This window comes from Patagioenas fasciata, unplaced genomic scaffold, assembly GCF_037038585.1.
Source record: "Patagioenas fasciata isolate bPatFas1 unplaced genomic scaffold, bPatFas1.hap1 Unplaced_5, whole genome shotgun sequence".
Taxonomy (NCBI): domain Eukaryota; kingdom Metazoa; phylum Chordata; class Aves; order Columbiformes; family Columbidae; genus Patagioenas; species Patagioenas fasciata.
In genome coordinates this window covers 2,144,651-2,169,491 of record NW_027288767.1, presented here as the reverse complement: position 1 = coordinate 2,169,491, position 24,841 = coordinate 2,144,651, and the positions used below count along the sequence as shown (strand labels likewise).

The following is a 24,841-nucleotide window of genomic DNA, read 5'->3' as shown; positions in this document are numbered from 1 at the left end:
CCCAAAAGATGGGAACACTTCCTAAATTGACCGGAGAGAACATGGGGCTGTGGCCAAGGCAGAAGGGCTGGCACCGCTGCTCTGGTGGCTCACAGGGCAGGACCAACTGCAAAGCAGCATGAAGGTCCTGGGGAGGGAAAGGCACCGTGGCCCAAAATAGGATGTCCCCATGCCTCTGTCCTGCTGTGCTGGTCAAACCTGGAGGAACAGCAGCAAAGGGGCCAAGAGCTGGTCTGCTGTGTTTCCCTTGGGTGTTCAGGTCTTCTTTTGAGCAGGTGAGTCTTGAGGCTGCTGAGAGAAGAGCACAGAGAGTTTGGGTACGTGCACCCACAAGCACAGGCAGGACAGTGAGATGCTGGCTTGCATTGCCCTTTTGCACCAGGATGAGGCCTCTGGAGTAAAGGTTCAGTAGAACACCAGTGACAAGGGGGCATTGTCAAATACAAGGGCATGGGACGGTGAAGAGGGGGTGGTGCTTTCAAATGGGCATTCCCATAGTGTTCAGTCCTGTGAAGTTCCCCTTTCTCTTGTGTCAGCAAAATGTGGAGGTGAGTCTGCAAGGCACCAGAGCCCTGGCTTGCTCTGTTAACAGTTTAATCACTCAGCGTTGATGTGTAAAGTTGGGGAGCAGCAACTCTGGGTTGACTCAAGCCCAATTGGCAATGCCACTCTATCTTGAGGAGGCTGAGGCCAGACCTTCTTGCTCTCTGCAACTGTCTGAAAGGAGGTTGGAGCATGGAGGGGGTTGGTCTCTTCTCCCAAGTAGTAAGAGATAGGATGAGAGGAAGTGGCCTCAAGTTGCACCAAGGAAAGTTCAGATTGGATATTAGGAAAAAATAATTCACAGAGAGGATTGTGAAGCTTTGGAATAGGCTGCCCAGAGCAGTGGTGGAGTCACATCCCTGGAGGTGTTAACAAATGTACAGATGGGGTTCTTAGGGACATGGGTTAGTGGTGGAGTTAGGTTATGGTTGGATTCGATGATCTTGAGGGTCTCTTCCAACCAGAATGATTCTATGATCTCATGTGTGCCAAGCTGCCATGCCACTGGGAATGGCACCCTCTCCTGTGTCCCCAGAGATGAAATACAGCCAGCTTTGAACCCCTGGCAGCAGACTGCAAGCTGGACCTTATGTTTTTTTTGAGCCCGTGCCTGTGTTGAGAGCCCCTGGCAGGCTTAGGAGAAAGAGCCCTCAGAGGGCATAGCAAGGCCGGAACAGGATCACGGCAGAGCCTGGGAGGTGCAGGGGATGGATACCCAGGCTGGTCTTGTGGGTGTGGAAGAGGAGACGCAAGAAGGATGGGGCCATTCTGTGGCCTAGAAAACCGTGAATTTCCTGACTGTGAACTTGCCTGGAGGTAAGGAACGCAATAAGCTGAGAAGGGAGGCTGTAAGCCAACCCTTTGTCTTCTGATCCCAATCTTTAACTATTTTCACTTGGTTTATTTAAAAACCCTTTTCTGAATTTTAAAGTTCTCTTGTTTTGAGATGACCATTTGTAGGGCAGAGGTGTAAGCAGTCCACTTGGAAGGACTCATCCACCCAAGGTAACATTATACAGGCCACAAGGACTGGGGCTTCATGCATTGGGATGAGCCTTTGGCCCAGGTCTGCAAAGCACCCTTGAGCCCTTTGGCCTCAGAGAAGAGGGAGGAGAAGGTTGCAGGGCTGCTAAGTCTCTCACGCACTCCATTTTTACCTTGTGATTATTTTGAGTTGCTTCAGATGACAAAGCAGCCCTTGACAGAAGGAGAAAATTGTGGCCATGCTACCAGCAGCAACATCCGTCTGTCTGGTTTCTCACCCCCCGCAGGGCTGGTACCTGTGTGCTCATTGCCATGAGTCCTCAGCTGTGGGCAGCTCTTGTAGGACAGACTCAGCCCCGCTGTATTTCAAAGTGTCGTCTTTTTCTTCCAGGAAAACCAGAGCCTCTTACTTGCAGACCCAGCATCTGACATCTGGAAGGCCTATGTGGATTACGTGGATGAGATAGTTCTGGATGGATTCTTCACTGCCATTGAGTGCTCACTCAAGTACCTCCTCGAAAACACAGGTAACTGCTGGTTCCTCAGCTCTGGCCGTGATACCATCTTCAGTCTCACCAAAAGGAAGTTTCTGTTTTGTGCTTTGACTTGTGGTGGTCTTTCTACTCTGCCTCTTGCATTGTCTACAGCAAGTGCTGGAGGAGCCTCCAGACTCAGAGGGTAACTCTGTCCCCTGGTCACTGGAGCAAAGCCTTGCTCAAGGGAAGGGACAGAGATGACTGTGCACCATTTGCTGGGATTTGTGAACAGACAAAATTGAGGCATCATTCCAAGTCTGTTCTTGGGCATCAGCCATCTCCTGACCTCCCATGCACAAAGCATCAAGGTGACACAACCTTTCGTTTGTGGAGAGTCTCAAGAGTTGGTTCTGTGGATGAAAGACATGAAAGAAAAACCTCCATCACTGAGGAGTGAGGAGAGGGGTCACCAAAGCAGAGCTCCTGCCTAAGGCTGCCACGGAGGGTCACTCTGCTGAGAGCAGCTGTGTCCAGCTAAAGCACATCTTCAGAACGCTTCCCTCCTGGATGTGGAGGCACACTGAGCTGGAGAATTGCATCCAGTTCCTCACCATCTTGTTAAAAACAAGCACAGAATTTCACATTTGTGAAACCAGTTGGTGTTTTATTTTTTCATGCCTTTCTCCACTAAATTAAAGAGCCTCTTGGTTCCTGTTGTTTTTCTCCTCTTTAAGTACTTATGCGCTGTAATTGTTCAGCTCTCAGACTCCCTTTTGATTAGCTGAAGAGCCTGGTCTCTTTAAGGCTTCCCTCCACAGCATTTTTCCGGTCCTTAAATCACTTGTGTCTCATCTGTTCTCCAGTATCTCCTGTGGGTACCGGAACACCAGCTGGTTTGGCAGCCTCCCCTCTGCGTTGTATGCAGACACAATGTCACTGGACCCAGCGAGTGGGTGTCCCACCTGCCTGGTGTCCCTGTGGGGCATGTGTGTGTCTTGTGGTGGGATGTTAGTGGTGGCTCTAGATCACTTTTCTCCCCTTCAAAAATAACCTGGCACCTCTGTTCTTCCCTACCAGATCCCAAGGCAGGGCTTCCTCCCCTGTTTGAGGTGCAGCTGGATTTGGTGATCCCAGATTTGATATTTCAACCCTCCTTGGACCCTGGCACAAACGATGGCTTCTACGACGTGGTGGAAGGTCTTCTCAACGACATCTACCGGATCTCATCGCTGGTGCCCAGGCTGGCTGAGCACAGCGGCTTCCTCCACTACCAGGTCCGTGGCTGTGGAGCTCCCTCACGCCGTGTGGCAGTGAGGAGGTGCCACGCTGCCCCCGCATCACTGCGAGCTCCTCTCCTCTTCTCTCCAGGCTGACATGGAGGACATGGCTGACCTGGCCGACATGCGCCATGAGCTGATGGGGCGTGTGCAGGCCGTGATGGCGGCCTGCTGTGATTACCGCAGTGCCTTCGACCACTACTCCTACCTGTACGGGGAGGACAGAAAGGAGTTCTTCCGCCAGTTCCTCCTCTACGGGCACATTCTCACTGCGGCAGAAATCGAGGCCCATGCAGAGAACGGGGTCCCTGAGTCACCTCCCACGCTGCAGCAGTTCCGAGAGCAGATTGACTCCTACGAGAAGATCTATGAGGAGGTGAATCGCATCGAGCCCATCAGCATTTTCCAGAGTTGGATGAAAGTTGATGCTCGGCCTTTCAAAGCGTCTCTGCTGAATGTGATTAAACGGTGGAGCTTGGTGTTCAAGCAGCATCTCATGGACCACGTCATGCACAGGTAGGAACCGTTCTACCTCTTCTTCCCAGAACCAAAGTGGGTTTCTCTTGTGTTGGCTGGGCTTTATCATTTCACACTGATAAGCAAAAGGCTAATACAGGAGCAAGAGGAGGGGGCACACACCCCCTGCCAGCTCCATCGCATCTCTGCTAACTTTCATCCCCTCGTCTCTGCTGGGAGCAGCTGGTCCAGCTGAGTGTGTAAAGTGCAAACAGTTCCACGAACTCGGTACCATCGACATCCTGCGAGCTGATGCTCCTACGACCTACTGTGTGGTGTTGGACAGGATGTCTGTTTGTCTGTTCATCCTGGTCCAACTAATCTAATCTCTTCTAGGGCTCTATGCTTATTTTGTTGAATTTGCCATCAGTAAAGCTGCATTAATGCCATGAGATACTTGCTCCGTTTCTAAATGCAGTGCTCTTTTGAGTGCACTCTTTGTAAAAAAAGTAATTTGGGTTGCCTGGCATGAGCAGTCATGGGGAGGCAGTTTCAAGGTTACAAAAAGGAGGAGCTTTGGATGTAAGTTTTGAATGAACATGTGTTCCCTGCTCTGAATAGCTGCTCAGCCGCCTGGTCTCTGCAGGATGATGTGTTAGGTGATTTATTTGAGTAGTAGCAGCTGAAGGATGCCACAGGGCTTGGATGCTTACGAAGAAATATTTACAGACATATGTACTAGTGAAGGCTGCTGCGTGTGGTGGCTGCTGTGATCTCTTGTGTTCTTTTCAGCACGATAATTCCTGTGCAAAGAGGTTTTTGCATAGGTTAGAACAGGCATTTAGGAGTTCTTATTAAGAGCTCCTGACTCAGCAGTTTAGTCTTTAATAGGTGAAGTGTTTAGGGCTATGTTTTGGTCCAGCAGCATCCACAGAATTTAAGCGGGCACTTCAAAAGTAAGCGTTTTGAGAAGGGAAGAATGGAAAGGACCAAAGATCCAGGAGCCCATCAAGCTCTGCTAACAGTGTCCAGCAGCTGGTGAGATCAAGAAGCAGGTAGGGAAACTTCCCCCAAATAGTCTCCTTGTCTCTAACCATTCATACCTGAGGACTTTGAGAGTCATGGGTTGTACCTTTGTATCTAAAGACCTGGATGGATTTTTTTTTCTCCCACAAATGTTCGGTTGCTTTTCTGAACCGCTGTGAATTTTTAACATCTGCATCCTTCTGCAGCAGAGACTTACCCTCTGAAATAAGGCAGCGTGCGAAGAAGAATCCCTGTTTGTTGTAGCTTTACAACCTACCAGGTTCATTTGTTGAATTCTTGTATTGGAAGAGATGACATGAAAACTGTCCTTTCACATTCACTCTCTTCAGACCACAGACCCGAGCTCACAGGTCTCCCTTATAGAATCATAGGATAGAGTCATAGAATCTGTTTGGTTGGAAGAGACCATCAAGATCACAGAGTCCAACCATAACCTAACTCTGGCACTACCCCATGTCCCTGAGAACCTCATCTATATGTCTATCCAACCCCTCCAGGGATGGTGACTCCACCACTGCCCAGGGCAGCCTGTTCCAAGGCCCGACAGCCATTTCTGTGAATAATTTTTTTCCTAATACCCAATCTGAACCTCCCCTGGAGAAATTTGAGGCCATTTTATCTTATCACTTGCTACCTGAGAGAAGAGACCAACCCCCTCCATGCTCCAACCTCCTTTCAGACAGTTGCAGAGATCAGGTCTCCCCTCATCTCCTGTTCTCCAGGCTGAACAGCCCCAGCTCCCTCAGCTGCTCCTCGTAAGACTTGTGCTCCTCAAATGCCTTTTCTCCAACCTGTGAAGTCCCAACCCATTTATCCGTTCCTCACAGGAAGCCGTACCACATCTATGGATCCCTGTGAGCATGAACTGTGGTTCTGATGCCCTCAGCATGTTGCCATGTGATGGGCAGAGTTAGCCAGGCCTTTCCCTCTCCGTGCCAGTCCAGCTGCCTGGATGATTCCGGTAGGAACTGCTCTCATTTGGTGCTTTCCTGTTTTGTGTTCTACAGCTTGTCTGACCTGGACGAGTTCATAAAAACTGCTGACAAAGGTTTGAGCAAAAAGGTTGAAAAAGGCGATTATGATGGTTTGGTGGAGATCATGGGGCATCTCCTGGCCGTTAAGGAAAGGCACAGTGTCACCGATGCCATGTTCGAGCCCCTGAAGCAAACCGTCGAACTGCTGAAGACGTATGAGCAAGAGCTGCCGGAGGAAGTCTATAAGCAACTGGAGGTGGGTGAAAAGCTGCGGTGGACACGGCGGTTTGCCAAGTAGCCAGCGTCAAAGAGTATGAGCTTAAGAGCATTGCAGGAATATTTAAAGCCCCACTCCCTGTCATTAGAGGGCCTCAGTGGATAGTATTTTACTATTGTGGGATGTGCCTTAATAGCTCTAAATTTTGGAGTTATATTGAGGTTTTTCTTTTAAAGCAGAGATTAAGCCTTTTGTTATGTATGAAAAACATAGAATTGCCTGCTCCAACTCTCAGCGATTACTCTTGAAAACAATTAATGCATTTTCAAATACATCTGTTAATTAGTTTGAATTATAATTATTTTTAAATAAGCCAGTTCTTGGCAACTGTGGAGATGGGAAGGATAATGTTGGCAGAGGAGTCGCCTTCTCATAGGACTTCAGTCCTCCACTAGGTCTATAACACCCAATCTGCTTGACCCAAAGGACATCACTGGGAGCACGTTATGAAAGTATTTCAGCACCTTTCCACATCTGGCCCTGATGAATCAATTTTTCTTTGGGGAATTCTTCTCATTTCTGGACAGGGGACCATGAGGTGAAGGTTGGAAAAGCCTGTGGGATGCCCAGCCAGCCTTGGGGAACTGGCAGCAGTCACCATGTTACGGTGGAGGAGCGTGTGGCTGCGTACTGATGGATACCCCTTAGTCACGGGGCGTTGTGTGCAGAGGGCTCTGTGTAGGACACCAGGTTTAAGGCAGAGCTTTTTGGGGAGAAGTTCCTCCCTCTGCTGCAGGCTTGGATGGGACCTGAGCGGGGTTCAGCAATCCCCCAGTTTTCTGCTGGTGCAGCCGTGATCCACGGATGGTTGTATCACCAAATCTGACACGGGTAAGGGTCCTAAAGATGACTGGATTCCTACAGACACCCTGAAAAACAGAAGAGCTGCATTAAATGAATGTTTTGGCTGCTACAGCAGCTTCAGTTCAGCATAAAAAATGGTGCTATGGGGAACCCAGCTCTGCTGATTCCTCTGCCCAGGAGCTGCTTGCTTGGTGCCTGTTTGTGCGTGTAGATTTGAACAACTGATTTGTTTTTCTGACAGAAGAAATGAGGTATGCAGGGCAGCCATTCAGATGTAGGAGATAACAAAACAGTTTCGTTCTTTCTGGCAAGTGACAGCAACACATAGTTGAATAATTCATTCACTGCTGTACACAGTAGGAAAACCAAAGTAAGTTCCTCCAGGTACCGCTCCCTCCATGGCCATGAAGATGGATGGGCTGGAGCTGATAGTTTGTATGAGAAGGACAAGGAAGCAGCTCCATGTGTGCCCTGCTATGGTCATGGATAGTGATTTCTACAGAGACTGGAACATGAAGTGCCAGAAAGAGACCCCTCAGGAGGGACTGGCCCTGCTCTGGCCGCCTCTGCTGCCTCCAGGTTATTTCGCTTCTTTGCATAGTGTTGGTGCATCTCCATTAGTCTTCTCAACTATGTGCACTGGGATGAAAAGAAGCCCAAAGTCTTTCCTGTAGGCTGGCACAGTAGCTGGGGAAGTGGGAGAGCAAAGCTGTGGGACTTGAGGACAGCAGAGCCCTGGCTGGTGTCACTGTCTGGGGTGAGGATTTGGCTCGAGAAGTCTAGTGAGAAGAGAAGAAATCAAATCTCTTTCTAAATAAAATCCCAGGTGCAAAGGGTGGATTGTTAGCAGTGCTGTGCACCAGCAGCTTGGATGCAGTCCTGAGAAAGAAACTGTCTTATTTAGTACTAATATTATACAGGCAGGCTGGAGGGATTTGCCCCAGAAAGCTCTGTAGAAGTCCTTCTGGCATAATATCTTCTGCTCTAAGAGCTGGCTGGAAATTTCCCAGGCTCTGTTTCTTAATTAGCTCTGGGAAGCCGGACGATCTGATGAACTTGCATCCTCAGCCCACCCTCCTGCCTCCAGCCAGCTCTGGGTCCCGCTGGGCTCGGTGTCAGGAGAACTGTGCTCTCTCAACCACCGAGCCATCCTGGGAGCCCAGGATCTGGTCTGGGACCCTTCTTCTGAAGTTATTTAACATGTTTTTGCAATCAGAGCAGTCAGTTTTAAAGTCTCAGTCTTCATTCGTCTTCAAAATTGTGGATAACTGATAAGTTTTATCCCAAATTGTGTTTAGCTTTTGCATCACAACAAAACTTCCTTGCAGTTTTAGGCATGGAATCTGTTGCTTTTCCTGTTCTGTGATTGTCCATAAACAGATCAGTCACATCTTATATCAAATAGCAAATACTGCCTACCGTCATTTAAATTTTGCTTGCAGGAGCTGCCAGAAAAATGGAACAATATAAAGAAGCTGGCGATAGCTGTGAAGCAGCGTGTGGCTCCTCTGCAGGCGAACGAAATGACAGTTGTGCGCAAGAGCTGTGCGGCGTTTGATGTTGAGCAACACAGATTCAGAGAGCGATTTCGGAAAGAAGCACCATTCAGGTACAGTGAAATTATAACATCAGAGAAGCCCTGAGGAAGAAAAGCTTCATGGGATCATCTCGGAGTGTCCTGAGGATGTGTTCTTGAACCCTTGCATACATTTCCTACCTGCTCACGGTGTTGTATCTGTTATGCCCTGGGTGTTTTGTCCCTGCAAACACTGTAAGGTGTTAGCAAGAGATTCAATCTGGATGCTGAGTGCACAATATTGCTTAAAGGGGTTGTCAGCAGTGCCATGTGGCTGCACCATCAACGGGTACTATAGATGTATCATGTCTGCTTTGTGTCTCAGAGGCACCATTTGTTTTATGTTTTCTTTAGAAGTTGTTACAATATCACTTATGAAGAATAAACGTTTCTTTCTAGGTTTGACACCAAAAAGCCTTATCAACTGCTGGATACAAAGCACATTGAGATTAAACAAATGGAGTCAGCCATGACCTCGATTTATGAATCAGCTGGTCTGTTTGAAGTCATAGTGCCAGACTATAAACAACTGAAGCAGTGCCGAAAGGAGCTGTGTCTTCTCAAAGAGCTCTGGGATATGATCTCCCTTGTGGGCACTTGCCTTGATGACTGGCAGACCACCAAATGGGCGGATATTAACGTGGAAAACATGGATCTGGAGTGTAAAAAGTTTGCAAGAGAGATTCGGAATTTGGATAAGGAGGTGAGGGCGTGGGATGCTTTCACTGTGCTGGACAGCAAGGTGAAGAACATGCTGACGGCCCTGAAAGCTGTGGCAGAACTTCAAAATCCCGCCATTAGGGAAAGGCACTGGAATCAGCTGATGCAGGTGACGGGTGTGAGGTTTGTGATGGACTCGGACACCACGCTGGCTGACCTCCTGAAGCTCAACCTCCATAACTTTGAGGATGAGGTTCGTGGCATTGTGGACAAAGCGGTACGAGAAATGAGTATGGAGAAAGTCCTGAAGGAGCTAAAAATGACTTGGAGCACCATGGAGTTTCAGTATGAGCCTCACCCCCGGACGAACATCCCGTTGCTGAAGTCAGACGAGGAACTCATAGAAACTTTAGAAGACAACCAGGTGCAGCTGCAGAATTTAATGACATCCAAATGTATTGCTTTCTTCTTGGAGGAAGTGTCCATATGGCAGAGGAAGCTGTCCACAACAGATTCCGTCATTTCTCTCTGGTTCGAAGTGCAGCGTACGTGGTCTCACTTGGAGAGCATATTCATAGGCTCAGAAGATATACGGGCACAGCTTCCTAAGGTATGAAATCCCAAATCCTATTTTTCCTGTGTGGAAAGCGTTGAAGAAGAGCCTCCATTACACAGAAGAAGGTTGTCTATATTGCCGTGTTCCCCCAAGCAGGACTGTTCTCTTGCTGCATTGCTTTCTTGGAGGCTCCCTTAATGCTACAGCAGTTTCCCCAGTGTTGCCCCAGGATGTTTTTGTACTGTTGGTTGTGCCTGAACCCTGCTGAGAAACTGTTTTTCCTCCCCTCCACCATTGCACAGCAGATGCAGAGTTCCTGGAGGCTGAGCAGGAGGCTGCTGGCTTCCTTCAGTGGTACAGGCATGTTCCCTCTTTCCTTGGAGGGGAGAAGACGGAGATAATTACTCAGATGGTGCAAATTGTCAAATCAGAGCTGGACCAGGCAGCTTTGCAGTATCCGCTTCCCTGCCTCCAGTGCTGGTGCAGCAGGAGAGCAGCTCTTCTCCCACTTCAGCTTCAGAAAATTGAGCAGAGTTGTCACTGATGCCCTCCTCAGGGTTGTGACCTCCTCAGGGCTGTCTTTGAGTCCAGCTTCCAGTCTTATTCCCTATTCTCTTGATTATTTAGAAAATCTTCCAAGCTTGTTCCTGGCCCCGCTGGACCACTCGCAGCCCTGTGGAGGAACCTGCCTTTCACTCACGAGTGACCCACAGTTGGCTGTGTGACCCCCGTCCCTGTTCACGAGCAGCATCGCTGACAGCACCACTGTGGGACGAACACCCACGAGGGGATGTGCGCAGCCCATTGACCCCTGGACAACACACTGTTCTGTCTCCAACCCTGCACTCTGCTCTGCTTGGACTGTTCCTCCATCTGCTTCAGAGAGCACGCTGTGCTGAGTGTCCTGGGGGCAGTTTTTGGCCCCTCACACCAAGAAAGCCCTTGTGGTGCTGGAGCAAGTTGAGAGAAGGGAATGGAGCTGGTGAGGGGCTGGAGCACAAGTGTGATGGGAGGGGCTGAGGGACCTGGGGGATTCAGCTGGAGAACAGGAGGTGAGGGGAGACCTTCTGATCTCTGAACTGCCTGAAGGGAGCTTGGAGCCAGGGGGGGTCGGGCTCTGCTCCCCAGGAACAAGCGCCAGGAGCAGAGGAAACAGCCTCAAGTTGCGCCAGGGGAGGCTGAGGTTGGATCTGGGGAACAATTTCTTCCCCAAAGGGCTGTGGGGCATTGGAACAGGCTGCCCAGGGCAGTGCTGGAGTCACCATCCCTGGAAGATGTATAGATGAGGAACATGGTTTAGTACTAGATTTAGGTTATGGTTGGACTCAGTGATCTCAATGGTCTCCTCCAGCTAAATGATTCTATGATTCTGGGCACACCTCGCTCACTGGGCAATATATACAGGTGCTGATAACCAGTGCCCTGAGGCTGTACCATGTGCCAGCAAGCTCTTAATATCCAGGAGCTATCTAATGTCATGTATGAAATTGCATCATGATTTACATTTGCATCCTGCTGGGCAGCTGTCTGCATCTCAGTAGCTGTCTGGCAGTGGTATGAACCATAGAACCATAGGATGTCCTGACTTAGAAGGACCCATCAGGATTGTCAAGTCCAACTCCTGTCCCTGCACAGGACACCCCACAATTCACCCCGTGTGTCTGAGGACGTTGTCCAGTCTCTCCTTGAACACTGTCAGGCTGGGGCTGTGACCCCTCCCTGGGAGCCTGTTCAGTGTCCAGCACCTCTGGGTGAAGAACCTTTTCCTCATGTCCCACTGACCCTCCCTGGCACATCTTCTGCCATTCCCTGGGGTTCTGTCACTGTCACAGAGAAGAGCTCAGCCCTGCCCCTCCTGCTCCTGCTGAGGAACCTGCAGCCCCATGAGCTCTGCCCTCAGTCTCCTCTGCTCCAGCTGAGCAAACCCAGGGACTTCAGCCGCTCCTCATACGGTTTCCCCTCCGAACCCTTCACCAAGTTCATGTCCCTCCTCTGGACACCCTCCAGTAGCTTTATCTCCTTTTCTCCTGTGTCCCCAGCCCTGCACACAGTGAATGCTCCAGGTGAGGCCGCCCCAGCACAGAGCAGAGCGGGACAATCCCCTCCCTGCCCGGCTGGCCGTGCTGTGCTGGATGCACCAGGACACGGGGCCCTCTTGGCTCCAGGGACACAGGTGGCTCAGTCAGCAGCTTCTCTTCCGTAAAAGAAAGACTGAAGCTCAAAGTCTCTGTAGCTGAGCACCCTCAGGATGCATCCAGGGCTGGGGGGATGTGCTGACAGGCTGTGGGATGCTCACCTGGAGCTGGATCTGTGGCGTGAGTGTAGGGAGGGCTCAACCTTCCAGATGGAGCCTTGCTCCTGGGGCTGAACACAGGGTAGCGTGGAAGTGTTACCTGGACTGCTTGGAACACTTGTTCAGTGTCCCGCCTCGCTTAGGAGGCCTGACCTGGGAAGAAGGGAGGAGCAGAGATGTTTTGAACATAGCTTGCTTTATTCTTCAGTGTTTAGCTCCAGAAATTCAGAGTCCCTGTTAGATATGGAGCATAATTGTTGATGTGGGCCTCCGGTGCTGACGTGGGGTTTCCATACCCTCATTGAAGGCAAGGAAGGGCTCTCCTCTACAAGAGTCATCATACCCGTTTTGTGGATGGGTGTTGGGATTCCTGTGCTGTAGCAGGAGGGGAGGAGTGCACTCACATGAGGCTGGGAGCCTTTCCACGGTGTGGGAGCATCTCCTGCTGCTGCAGCCAGGGAAACTTGGTACTTCACCTGGACATGGGAGAGAGAGATTTATGAGGTTTTCCAAGGGGAATTAAATCCCATGAAAATGGTTGGTCCTAGACATTGCCTCCTGCATGGAGCACTTTATCCACAACCCCTTTGGGATACAGTGACAAGAAGGCAAGTGCCTGTTTGCAGACTAGTTTCAGGCAAGTCAGTGGAAGAGCCATTCTGGAATGGTGGAGGGGTCCCTGTCTGCACTGGACAGAAGGTTTTCCCCTCAACCCAAAGACAGCACCCAGAGGATGGAGACCTTTAGCACAAAATCCATGTTTTACCATGAACATGTTTGTGTTGCTTTTTAGGACTCCAAACGCTTTGAAGGGATTGATGCGGACTTTAAAGAACTGGCCTATGAAACTCAGAAAACCCCAAATGTGGTTGAGGCCACCAATAAACCAGGTCTGTCCCAACAACTGGAGGACATTCAGAGTAGGTAGGTACAACTTCAGTCCCAGGATTTTGTCAGAGACTGGGATCAGCTCTAATAAGTTGGTTTAACCTGTGCTCCAAGGCTTTCCTTCTGGACTGTGTGTTCTTTGCATTCACACATTGAGTCTTTTTATTCATGATCCATCACCCTGAAGCCCCCAAGGTGGATTCTGGCTTTGCGTATGTGCAAACTCTTATCTTGAATATTGATTTGCACACATACAAAGCTAGGCACTCAGTTGGTTTTAATAACATGTGGCCTCACTGCCACCCCAAATTTGGTGTCTTAAATATCTATTTAGCAGTCCAAGCAGGGATATCTGCAGCAGAGCTGATCCCATGTGCTTTAATTAACAAAATTATCTTTGTGTGTGTACCCTTCACAGATGGTATAACTAAACTCCCTGAGAAAGACCTTAATGTCCAGAGATGGATACAGTTCTCACCTAACATATGAGCTACTCTACCTGGAACACACCTAACAAGTTAACGTGATAGCTGTTGTGTCAGTAATAAGTATCCATTTAAAACAGAGATCTAATTTTACTTCCTAAACAGATAAGGCCCGTGTTCCCCACAGAGGACTAACTGCATGTTATTTATGAACTTTGAAAGCTCAGCAGCAGTTTAACATGTAAACACTGAGAGATTCATTTTAGAACGGAGCAAACAAGTTTCTTTTCAGGCTTCACAAGCACAAAAAGCTGAGTGGGTTTGAATCAGACTTTAAAATGTGCTCATTAGAATAAAAGCAGTTTTGGAAACTTTCATCCTAGTGTGAAATCACCTGTGGCAGTTGAGAGCTTGTCTAAAACAGTAAGTCAGACTGCAAAGCCTTTCTAGCCTCTTCTTCCACCTGTGTTTCTGCTTTTTGGTGAGGATTCTCTGACTCTTTGTCTGTTTGACCCTTGGGAGTGGAGAGAGATCTATGAGTTACTATGTGCTTTGTTATCTATTTGGAAAATGCTGTAAAGGAGCAGCCTGCAGGCTCAGCTCATGTCTGGCATTTCCCCATGGGAGGGGAGAATCTGCTCGATAACCCAAACTGTAGCACGACACATTAAAGGATATTCACCCGCCTGTCCTGGGCTCTATTTTTCTGCTCTTCTCCCCAGGTTGTCCCTGTGTGAGAAGGCTTTGGCTGAATATTTGGACATGAAAAGATTGGCCTTTCCCAGATTTTACTTTGTTTCTTCAGCAGATTTATTGGATATTCTTTCCAATGGCACCAACCCACAGCTGGTAAGCCTTGCACTATGTCACCTTCACATTTTCCAGCTGTCAGTAATGTCAGGGTGGAAGATGCTGTCTAGGGACTCAGCTGTAGCTTATCCTTTCTTGAGTGCCTTTTCTCCCACCCTCACTTGGATTAACAATAACTCTTTCACTGCTGGCCTTCATCTGTCGTCTCTGAAAGGCAATGCGCACACCGTATGTTGTCCCATCTGTCCCTGGTGATGCTTGCAGATGGTTCTGAAAGCACTGCACAGAGCAGAGCTATGTTCTTGATACCATAAAAACAGTGGGTTTGTTTCTGCTGGGATACAGTGAGGTCGGGGGAAACCATTTCTTGAGGATCTCAGCCAAAACTTGTTGCTGAGCTTGGTTCCCCAAGCTGGGATGCCAGCAAACAGCATCTGTTGTTGAAAGAGCCACAGACCGATCATTCAAATGTGACAGTGTTGACAACCGAGGGCTTGGAGACGTCTCTGTTTTTAGGCAGAGGAGACATCTGCTAGTCAGCCACTTCTTCCTTCCCCCATGCAAAGGTCTTTGGGATGGCCTGTTCACAGGGGAAGAGCAGAACACAGCCTGGAAGAGGTAAGACAGCTGGTGGTCAGACAGTGGCTGTGGCCAAGGCAGGACTTCCTTGGGTTGCCACCCACCCCTGCACAGCTCTGCTTGGCCTTGTTTGGGACGCATCTTTTATTCAGAGGTTGGTGCATAAAACCAGTCAAAACGTTCACAGCAAAAGGCGAGTGTTGGATGATGAACAAAGTCCTAATTCTGTCTTTTGGTAGCGAGTATTTTCACTTTCTTCAGGCTTTCCACCATTTTCAGTATTGATGTGAGCACAGGAATGGAGCAGGTTTGCATGTGTATTTGGAAATGCTGTTGTTTACCTCTAACCTTTAACGCTGCTTCTATCTGTGTCTGCTGCTGGGTGATTTCAGCCCACAGAGTATCATAAATACATAGTTGATTGATATTTAAAATGAAGAGGAAAAAAAAACACAGGAAGCAAAGATACTGTGTTGAAATGCTCTGTTGAGTAAGAAGAAATTCCTGGTGTTTTCTGTTATTCAAAAGTATTTGCAGTAAAATCAAAGTAAATGTCAAGCAGTATCATACATAGATACACTCTCAGCCTTCCCAATGTAGTTTCAAAGTCTGATGATTCCTAAAGGAGGATTAAATACACAATGACATTATCCTCGTGAACTGGGTGCTGAACTTGTGCAGATTCAGGTGCGTTCGGGCTCTGGCAGCAGGATCGCAGCAAGTGCTGGGGTTGTGTCCGAACCCTCCAGACTGGACAGGGTCTGGGAAGGGGCAGCTGGGGATTTGTGACCAGAAGCTTCTACATGTAAGAAAAAGTTTCTACGGTTTACTTACGGTTTGAAAAGAGATAAGCTTATGGCCTCAAGATACGCTTAATGGCCTCAAGTTGTGCCAGGGGAGGTTCAGATTGGATATTGTAAAAAAATTCTTCCCAGAAAGGGCTGTGGGGCATGGGAACAGGCTGCCCAGGGCAGTGCTGGAGTCACCATCCCTGGAGGGGTTTAAAAGACATTTAGACGAGGTTCTTAGGGACATGGATTAGTGCCAGAGCTAGGGTATGGCTGGACTTGATCCTGAGGGTTTCTTCCACCCAAAATGATTCTGTGATCTGGGGGGATGCTGAGTGCCCTGTGCTTCTCAGAGTCACTTAGCACCTCCCAGGGTTTGGCCCTGCTTGTGTGTGTGTGAGAAGCTGCGTCCACTTGCAGCACAGCTCATGAGAGGGAGGGTTGTAGTTCTTTGTGAGTCAGTGAGTCAGAATTAGATGGACAAATCCACCTCCACCCTTCCTTCTCTGAAAGCATCAGAGCATTGGGCATCTCACGCAGAATCCCAGAATGTCAGGGTTGGAAGGGACCTGGAAAGCTCATCCAGTGCAATCCCCCCATGGAGCAGGAACACCCAGCTGAGGTTCCACAGGAAGGGGTCCAGGGGGTTTGAATGTCTGCAGAGAAGGAGACTCCACAACCTCCCTGGGCAGCCTGGGCCAGGCTCTGCCACCCTCACTGAGAAGAAGTTTCTTCTCAAATTTAAGTGAAACCTCCTGTGTTCCAGTTTGAACCCATTCCCCCTTGTCCTGTCACTGGTTGTCACCGAGGAGAGCCTGGCTCCATTCTCCTGACACTCCCCCTTTAGATATCTGTAAACATGAATGAGTCCCCCCTCAGTCTCCTCTTCTCCAGCTCCAGAGCCCCAGCTCCCTCAGCCTTTCCTCACACGGGAGATGCTCCACTCCCTCCAGCATCTTGGTGGCTGCGCTGGACTCTCTGCAGCAGTTCCCTGTCCTTCTGGAGCTGAGGGGCCACAACTGGTCACAATATTCCAGGTGTGGTCTCCCCAGGGCAGAGCAGAGGGGCAGGAGAACCTCTCTGACCTACTGACCACCCCCTTCTAACCCACCCCAGGTACCATTGGCTTCCTGGCCACAAGGGCCCAGTGCTGGCTCATGGTCACCCTGCTGTCCCCAGGACCCCCAGGTCCCTTTCCCTCATTTCTCATCTCCCCTATGGGAGTTTTTCTACCTCTTTGCTGTAATTGAGAGAGGCAGCTCCTGTCTGGGACTGCTTTGGGAGCTTCCCCTTTCTGTGGGGACGTCAATCCTAGGAGAATCTCACCTTCATTGGCGTGGGGCGCGCAGTGATGCAGTTGTGTGTTACGCAGTGGTCTGGAAGAAGTGCTGGTGACCTGCTCAGCTCCCAGCAGGCAGATGCTGATGTTGAGAGCCCACAGCATCTCCCTGTTGGCTTTGCAGACTCAGATGGAGGTGAACAGGAAAGAACTGAATTATTCTTTTCCTTCTGGAAGAGTGCTTTTGGTGAACATGGTTGTTCTATAGGAGGTCTGGGCTGTTTATCATAGGTCTTAGGCAGAAATAAAGATCTTTCTTCTCCATGAAAGAGAATTTAGGATATTTCACTAGCACAAAATCAGTTTCTAGTAGTGGAAAAACAGGAAAGTTCATAGTGAAGAAAACTCCACGTTGTGCTGAGAATAGGATGAGGTGGAGAAATGGCTACAGACTTCTCATCACTACATGTAGGGAAATTTGGGGTAGGAGTCATGAGGTGTTTCAATGTTTTCTATGCTTTTGCTCTGTATGGAAGATTTCCCAATGGAGAAACATGATTTATTAAGGCATGTCTGTTTTCTAAATTACGTAGAAATAGGTGGAAGTATTACAAGAGACAGCAAGAGGCTTTTGTTGGCAGTATGTTGGCCACATTTGAGAAGATGTGGTGCTACCTAAATATCCAAGATATTTTGTTAACATGATTTTGCTTGTGACATGTATAGTGATCTTCATTCCGCTCGTCCTATCTCGGTTGCTTTATTTATACAACCCGTTTTGCAGGTGCAACGTCATCTTTCCAAACTCTTTGACAGCTTGGCCAGGATGAAATTCCAGCTGGACTCTGAGCAAAAGCCAACCAAGGTTGGCCTGGGAATGTACAGTAGAGAGGAGGAGTACGTCAGCTTCAGCGAGCCCTGGGACTGCAGTGGGCAGGTGAGAGGGAAGTCCTTGTCTATCAAAACTGTCCGGTGGAGTCTGCTCCCCTGCCCCTCGTGTGAGATCCCTTGCCAAGACGTCATAGAGCTTCACTGCTCTCCCCTGGTGCATGAGAAAAGCTGGAAGAGGTGGTGATTTAGTACCTCCTTACACCACAACCTTTCGTGTCACTCTGGATAGGTCCTCACTAAGGGGGGACGTGGATGTCGCAGTCCACTGTGAGAGAAAGAGCTGTGCCATTTTTCTGACTAGGTTTTTAATTTGATTTTTTCTAAGACCTTTTGAAGGTTGGTCTTAAAGCTTGCTACAAATATCCTCGGTGAGGGAGGGGATGCAGACTGAAAAGAGACTAAGCTATTCCATAGTACCTCTGCACGGGTGTGTTTGGCAGGAGAAGGCCTTTTACCTGTTTCTCAAGTCTTCATTATTTCATACCACGAGTGAAAGTATGAAATGTAAGAATCAAGCTACTGCTCAGCTTATCTATCCTGGTAGTTTCACCTTTCTGCATGGTCTATTACAGGAAGCTAAAGTACGTAATACTGGCTACTGAGCTCCCCAGCAATGGAGCTTGCTGCGTTCAGTCTGTCTTCTTGTTGAGGGCTTTGCCTGTGAAATATGAAATTCAGCAGGAATTGTGTTCCCAAGTTCGGCAGCATCTTTCTTCTGCTGCTGGCAGACTGCCCACATCCCACCAGGGATTCTGTCATGGCCTGGAGGTGGAACACACCTGACCAAATTATTCATTGACGGAGTTCATTTTGGTTCCTCCTGTAGCTAGAGTTCAAGAAAAAAATCTGTCTTCTGTTCTTGGTGTCTGGAAGTAGATGCTAATCCTACAGTACCAGAATTAGCCAAATCTACCCAGTCTGAAGGAGGCTGTGAGGTTTGGTTAACTCATAGAATGTCCTGAGCTGGAAGGGACCCACCAGGATCATGGAGTCCAAGTCCTGTCCCTGCAGTGACAACCCCACAGGTCACCCCATGTGTCTGAGGACGTTGTCCAGTCTCTCCTTGAACACTGTCAGGTTGGGGCTGTGACCCCTCCCTGGGAGCCTGTTCAGTGTCCAGCACCTCTGGGTGAAGAACCTTTCCCTCATGTCCAGTCTAAAGAGAACTGAGATGCTTGCCTCATTTCCTATCTTCACTAATTACCAAAGGCACTTAAGAAGAGCAAATGTGTTACTGGGATTTAATCTCTTTTCCAGGTTGAAGTCTGGCTCAGTCATGTACTAGACAGCATGAGGGCTACTGTGAGAGATGAGATGACAGAAGCCGTCATGGCTTATGAGGAAAAACCAAGGGAACAATGGCTCTTTGACTATCCTGCCCAGGTATCTGCCACTGCTTCTTATCACCACTCAGGCTGGCTCGTGGAAAGGTAGCTCTTGGGTTCCCCATCAGTCCTGCCCTTCCCTTCTTTCAGCAGCTGTGGACAGGCATGTTTCTGGCCTCCACCTTGCTATCCAGGAGAGAGGGAGGATGAGTTGTCCTTTATCCTGGCGGTCTCCTGATGGAGTTTTCAGGCTGAGCTCCATGCTCTGGTTGGGGCTCTTGGTTGGGTGACAGAGCCCAGGGGCTTGGGCAGTGCAGTCTGTACAGCCAGAGCAGTGAGAGGTGCAGCAGGAAGGCAAAGTGGTGAGGCCTGATAAGAGTGAAGAGCCCCTCAGATGCACCTCTGACAACCTCGTGGTCTCCAACTCTTCCTCCTCTGCTGTGTCAGGCATGTGAAAGGTGCTGATTTACTTATAACTAGCTGCTAAATGTGTCTATCACTGATATGGTGTTTTAAATGAATGTCATGGAGCAGATCCTTGTTGTACTGTCTGCTGTGACTACTGTATGAAAAAATACTTAATTTCATGTCACGGATGTTTCATCCTTGATCTCCCTGTGGATCCGACACTCTTGAACATAAGGAAGCTTTGGTATTTTCCCTGATACTGAACCAGCCTATTTCCCTAGGTGGCGCTTTGCTGCACCCAGATCTGGTGGACAACCGAGGTTGGGATTGCCTTTGCCAGGGTGGAGGAAGGCTACGAGAATGCGATGAAGGAATAGCACAAGAAGCAAGTGACCCAGCTGAACACCCTCGTTACCATGCTGATCGGGCAGCTCTCCAAGGGCGACAGACAGAAAATCATGACCATTTGCACCATCGACGTGCGTGCTCGGGATGTGGTGGCAAAGGTGATAGCACAGAAGGTTGGTGTTGGCAGTTCAGCACAGTTCTGTGGGTGCTGGAGAGGGGGCTTCAGGGGGCCCAACCACTGGCCATTCAGATCACTGCCGGTCTCAGTGGGAGACGTATGACTAAATTTATTTCTACAATGTTTGTAGTAAGTGTGCAGAAAGCCCCTGTAAGCCTGCAGAGCTGTGCTGTGTCATGGCCCTGCAACACCAACTTGTAGTTGCTGCAGATTCACACCAGGAGTGAGAGCGCGGCCCTGCGTCCTGGTGCCAAGACATGTGCTGGTGGATGATGGTGGTGTGTTGGGAGGCTGCTGGACTCAGTCTCAGTTTTGACTTTAGAAAGTAAGAAAAAGCATTCAAGCTTTGTTCTTTGTAGCGTCCTTTGTCTGGTGTGGGGCCACAGGGACTTATGTGGGACTCCCTTCTCCTGCAACACCTCTCCCACACTACTCCCCTGTCCCTGACACCATGCCAAGTGTTTAGCCTTGCAGGTGGGTGGGAAGATGCCCTGAATGTATTGGGTTGTGGCTCTTCCCTCATCTGTGTCATCTCAGAGGCAGCCAGGCTGCTCACAGGGTTTCTGTCTTCAAGGCTCAGCTGGGCTCAGTGGTGCCTCGGTCCAGCCTGGGGTGAAGTGATGCATCTGGACCTGCCTGCTGGTTGTGCAGAGAGCGCTGGCCATGCCTGTCTTTGTCCACCTGTCCCCAGTCTGTTTCCTTGGTGCTGTCTGCAACCTCTTCCTTGTCTAGATGGCCTCTGCTCCTTCTCTCACTCTGGTTGCGTTATGAGACCTTCTTCATGACTTGCTGCTTCTTAAATCTATTCAGGAGTCTTTTTGTAAGGCTCTTTCTCTTGGCCATTAATTTTTTCCTCTCCCACCAATGTGGTCACTAATTTGGTTCCTCCCCTTTACTGATGGGAGAGGGGGAGGTGACATTTCTCACCGCATTGCAAGGAGGCGGCCTTCCTCACCACACCTGCCTTGCAGTGAGGACCAGTCATCCCCCATGAAAATTTTATAGCAGTCGCTATTTTGGCCCCCGAGCTGCATGTGTCTGGCATCCCCGGCCTTCCTGTGATGGTGTTTGTGGGTGTGTTGCAGGTGGACAATGCCCAGGCCTTCATTTGGCTGTCACAGCTCCGGCACAGATGGTCAGATGAGGAACGGCACTGCTTTGCCAACATCTGTGACGCCCAGTTCCTGTACTCCTATGAATACCTTGGCAATACCCCTCGGCTTGTGATCACTCCGCTGACCGACAGGTAAGTCCCTGGGACACAATGTCATAGCTGGGCTTTGCCACACAGGTAGAGAGAGAGATGCCGACCAAAGATGGATTTAGTTCAGACACCTGTATCCCTCTTGTTCTGTCTCCATGTCCCAGCACTCCAGTGGTCGAGCTCTAACTCTTATCTGGTTTTTGGTGGTACCCTCTGGGGAATTTGTACATCAGATCCCTGGGTGGGATTCAGCTCACACATTAAAACACTTGTGGGTGTCTTCCTGTGCACAAGATGTCCACAGTCCATAAAGCTGGTGAGTCTAGAGAGCTTTCATCCCATCTTGAAGCAGACATCTACCTGGTTGCCTCAGTGGGGACACCTAGGGTTACTTGAGATACTCTGTGTTGTCCCACCTGGCTTCCAGCTGCCAATCCAGAAGTGTAAAAGTCTCCTATGGACCCCTTGTCATATCTCTCCACCCTATGTGACATTTCAGCAACCAAGAGCATCTCAGGTGGCTCTAGTCACCTGTGTTAGTCAGCTGCGTCAAGCCCCCAGGTATCATCAGGTTTTGTTGGCTATATTGACTACACCTCTGTGGCTTATACAGGTAGTATAGATACTCACATGTGGACACCAGCCCAGTGTCCATCATCAACATGATGGAGAAACTTTGGGACTTGCTGCAGCTTTGAGTTGGGTTCACTCATAGGCCACCTGAGCAGGTTTCTGTCAGTGACAGGTCTTCCAGAAAAGCTGTCCTTTTCTCATACTGCCTGAGATGTGCCCAATATCCATGAGTTGTATGAGGATCCAGAGAGAACACAAGCTGGACATGAAGAGGTTTGGGCAGACCTTGGTGGAAGATGAGTATCTCTTGGAGAAAACAGAGCTGAGCAGAGGTGGTAATTAATGCCAAGAAGGCTTTCAGCTCAGACATGACCCCTGCTCACGTACAGCTTTTCAGAGGAGAGGCTCTGCTGAGTGCAATGCTCTAGTGCTATTGCCCTGCAGCCCACAGTTGACCTATTGGACATATTTCCTTTTTTCATTCATCATTCACTGTGACAGATGTTACATCACCCTGACCCAGTCACTGCACCTGACCATGAGCGGAGCACCTGCAGGCCCTGCGGGCACTGGCAAGACGGAGACTACGAAAGATTTGGGGCGAGCCCTGGGCATCATGGTGTACGTGTTTAACTGCTCCGAGCAGATGGACTACAAGGTATGGCTCCCACCTCGGCTGCAGTGCGGTCACATGGGGCTGGGGATGCTCAGGGCCCGAGCAAACCTGAAGGATGAGAGTAATCCAATGGTACCTGGGGTGCATTAGGAGAGGTATGACCAGCAGGTCAAGGGAGGTTGTTCCTTCCGCTCTGCTCTGCCCTGGTGATGCCACATCTGGAGTTGTGTCCAGTTCTGGGCTCCCCAGTTTAAGAAGGAATAACTGCACAGAGTCCAGCAGTGGGCTACAAAGATGCTGAGGGGTCTGGAGCTTCTTTCTTGTGAGGAGAGACTGAGAGAGCTGGAGCTGTTGAGCTGGAGAAGAGAAGCTGAGAGGGATCTGATCAATGGGATCAATATCTCAGGGTGGCTGTCAGAGGATGGACCAGACTCTGTTCAGTGGTGCCCAACGCCAGGGTGAGGGGCAACGGGCACAGACTGAAACACAGGAGGCTCCATCTGAACATGAGCAGAAACTTGTTTGCTGGGAGGTGCCAGAGCCTGGCCCAGGCTGCCCAGAGCGGGTGTGGAGTCTCCTTCTCTGAGACATTGAAACCCGCCTGGACCCACCTGTGTGATCTGCTCTGTGACCCTGCGTGAGCAGGGCTTGGACTGGGGGATCTGCAGAGGTCCCTTCAGCCCCACCAGGCTGGGATTCTGTGATCACCTCTCTCCAAATCCCTGCTACACTCCTTTAAGCTGAATGCCTTTTCCTTCTCCTCCCGTTCCTTCTCTAAGATTTGCACAAGGTTCTTCAGGAGGCAGAGACCCGAACTATCTTCTCTGCCTCATTATGCATTTCCCTTCCTTTCTGGAGTTAGATTTCATGTGTAATTCTTCAAAAATGTTGGTCTGTTCAGTTGAGACCAAGGCTGTGCTGATAGTTGGACCCTGGTCGTTTCTTCTCGGCGTGCTCGCGACCTGGCAGCCCCTGGCACGGGGAGGGACCTGTCCTGGTTTTCTCAGGATCCTCTCCCAGAATAAACCCAAAACATAGTGAACCTTCAGCCGCTACAGAGCACTGAATCATTAGGCTGAGTCTTGCTCTCTGCCAGTCTGGCACGGTACAGTGATTTTGGTAGCCTCGGATCATATTTCATTTAGCTTATGGGCTCTCCCAGGAAACGGGACCATCAGTAATTCAGCACAAGTGACCTTTAAATGAAACTGGTGCACAGATATATCGAGAAAGTGCAATTAGCAGATAAAGTGGCAAGCTGCGCAGAGCTATAAATATTATAATTGAGTTGTGCCTGCTGTTTCCATGCACTTTTCTAAATACCCACAATAGACTGTAAATTGCTATAAATAAACAGGCTGGGAAATCAAATCAATTTTTTGCTGGAGTTGATTCCATTTATGATTTCACTCTTGTAATCTTTGTTTTTGTTTTGTTTTTCCAGTCTTGTGGGAATATTTACAAAGGCCTTTCCCAGACGGGAGCCTGGGGCTGTTTTGATGAATTTAACAGGATCTCAGTTGAGGTCCTTTCTGTGGTTGCTGTACAGGTGAGTGGAGAAACACTCATAAATAAATACAAACAGAGCAGAGCCATTCTGCAGTCTTTGGAGCAAGGGTAAAAATGGCAATTGCATATTGCCGGTTTCAGTTCTGTGTGTAGGCAGGTGTGGGATTAGATCTCAAGATTAATCACATGAATATCACAGCACTGCCAAGATGTCGCAGTTACGTGCTGCAAAGATATTTGTCACTTTTCTTGCCCCAGTTACAGCATTTGTGCCAAGACAATTCTTTGTAGCATCTTTTCCCAGACCACTACGCACCATGGCTCTGTACCTGTTCCTCCTCAGGAAAGCACTCGTGTCATTAATCTGCTGTGAGATAATTGCAGCACATCGTTTCAAGACAGAGAAGCTGCCTTGACTTGCGGCTGCTCAGTCTGCAATGTAGGGAATAATTTTCACAGAGGGGAAGAGGGGTGTTTGGGGCAGATCCGCTGGACTTCTGGGGGTTCCTTATCACCCCTGGTCAGGCACAGGTTGTGTGTCATACTCAGGAAATGGGAATACATTCAGGATTAATTTTCTTAACCTGTCTCCAAAACTATATGGCTGTGGATTTAGTTCTGGTGTCTGTAACGACAGCTCTGCCAAGTGGCTTTGGAAGGTATTCCTGGCCAACTGGCACCATTCCTTGGAGGAATGTGCGCAGCCCCGTGGTGCTCCCAAAAGCCAGTGTCAGCTGGTGACACTCGGGAGCTGGAATCTGGGGCAGATCTGCGGCCCTTGCTGACGCGCTTGCCCAGGGTACCCTGACACCGTGGGATTAAACCTGGGACAGAGCTATTGGAGCGGTGCCCAGCTGGGCATGGGTGTTTCCCCTGGCGAATGGTTTCTCATCTCCTCTGTAGTTTAGCTGCTCAGTGCATTGTGTTGGTGAGTCTCGTGTGAAGCGCAGCAGCATCCCTGGAGAAGGGCTGGAAGGGAGACTGGCCTCCCCATCGTGCCAGAAAGTCCTGTGCTCTCGTGCTTATATATATAATCTGTCACTTCGCGTCCTCCTTCCCCTCCTCTTACCAGCCCATGAGGAAACCTGGCATTATTT

At 49.4% G+C, this 24,841-nt stretch overlaps 1 pseudogene; it reads left to right on the top strand.

Moving 5' to 3' along the window:
* The window catches only part of LOC139826876 (dynein axonemal heavy chain 9-like), a 57,760-nt pseudogene that overhangs the window by 9,269 nt on the left and 23,650 nt on the right, over window positions 1-24,841 (top strand).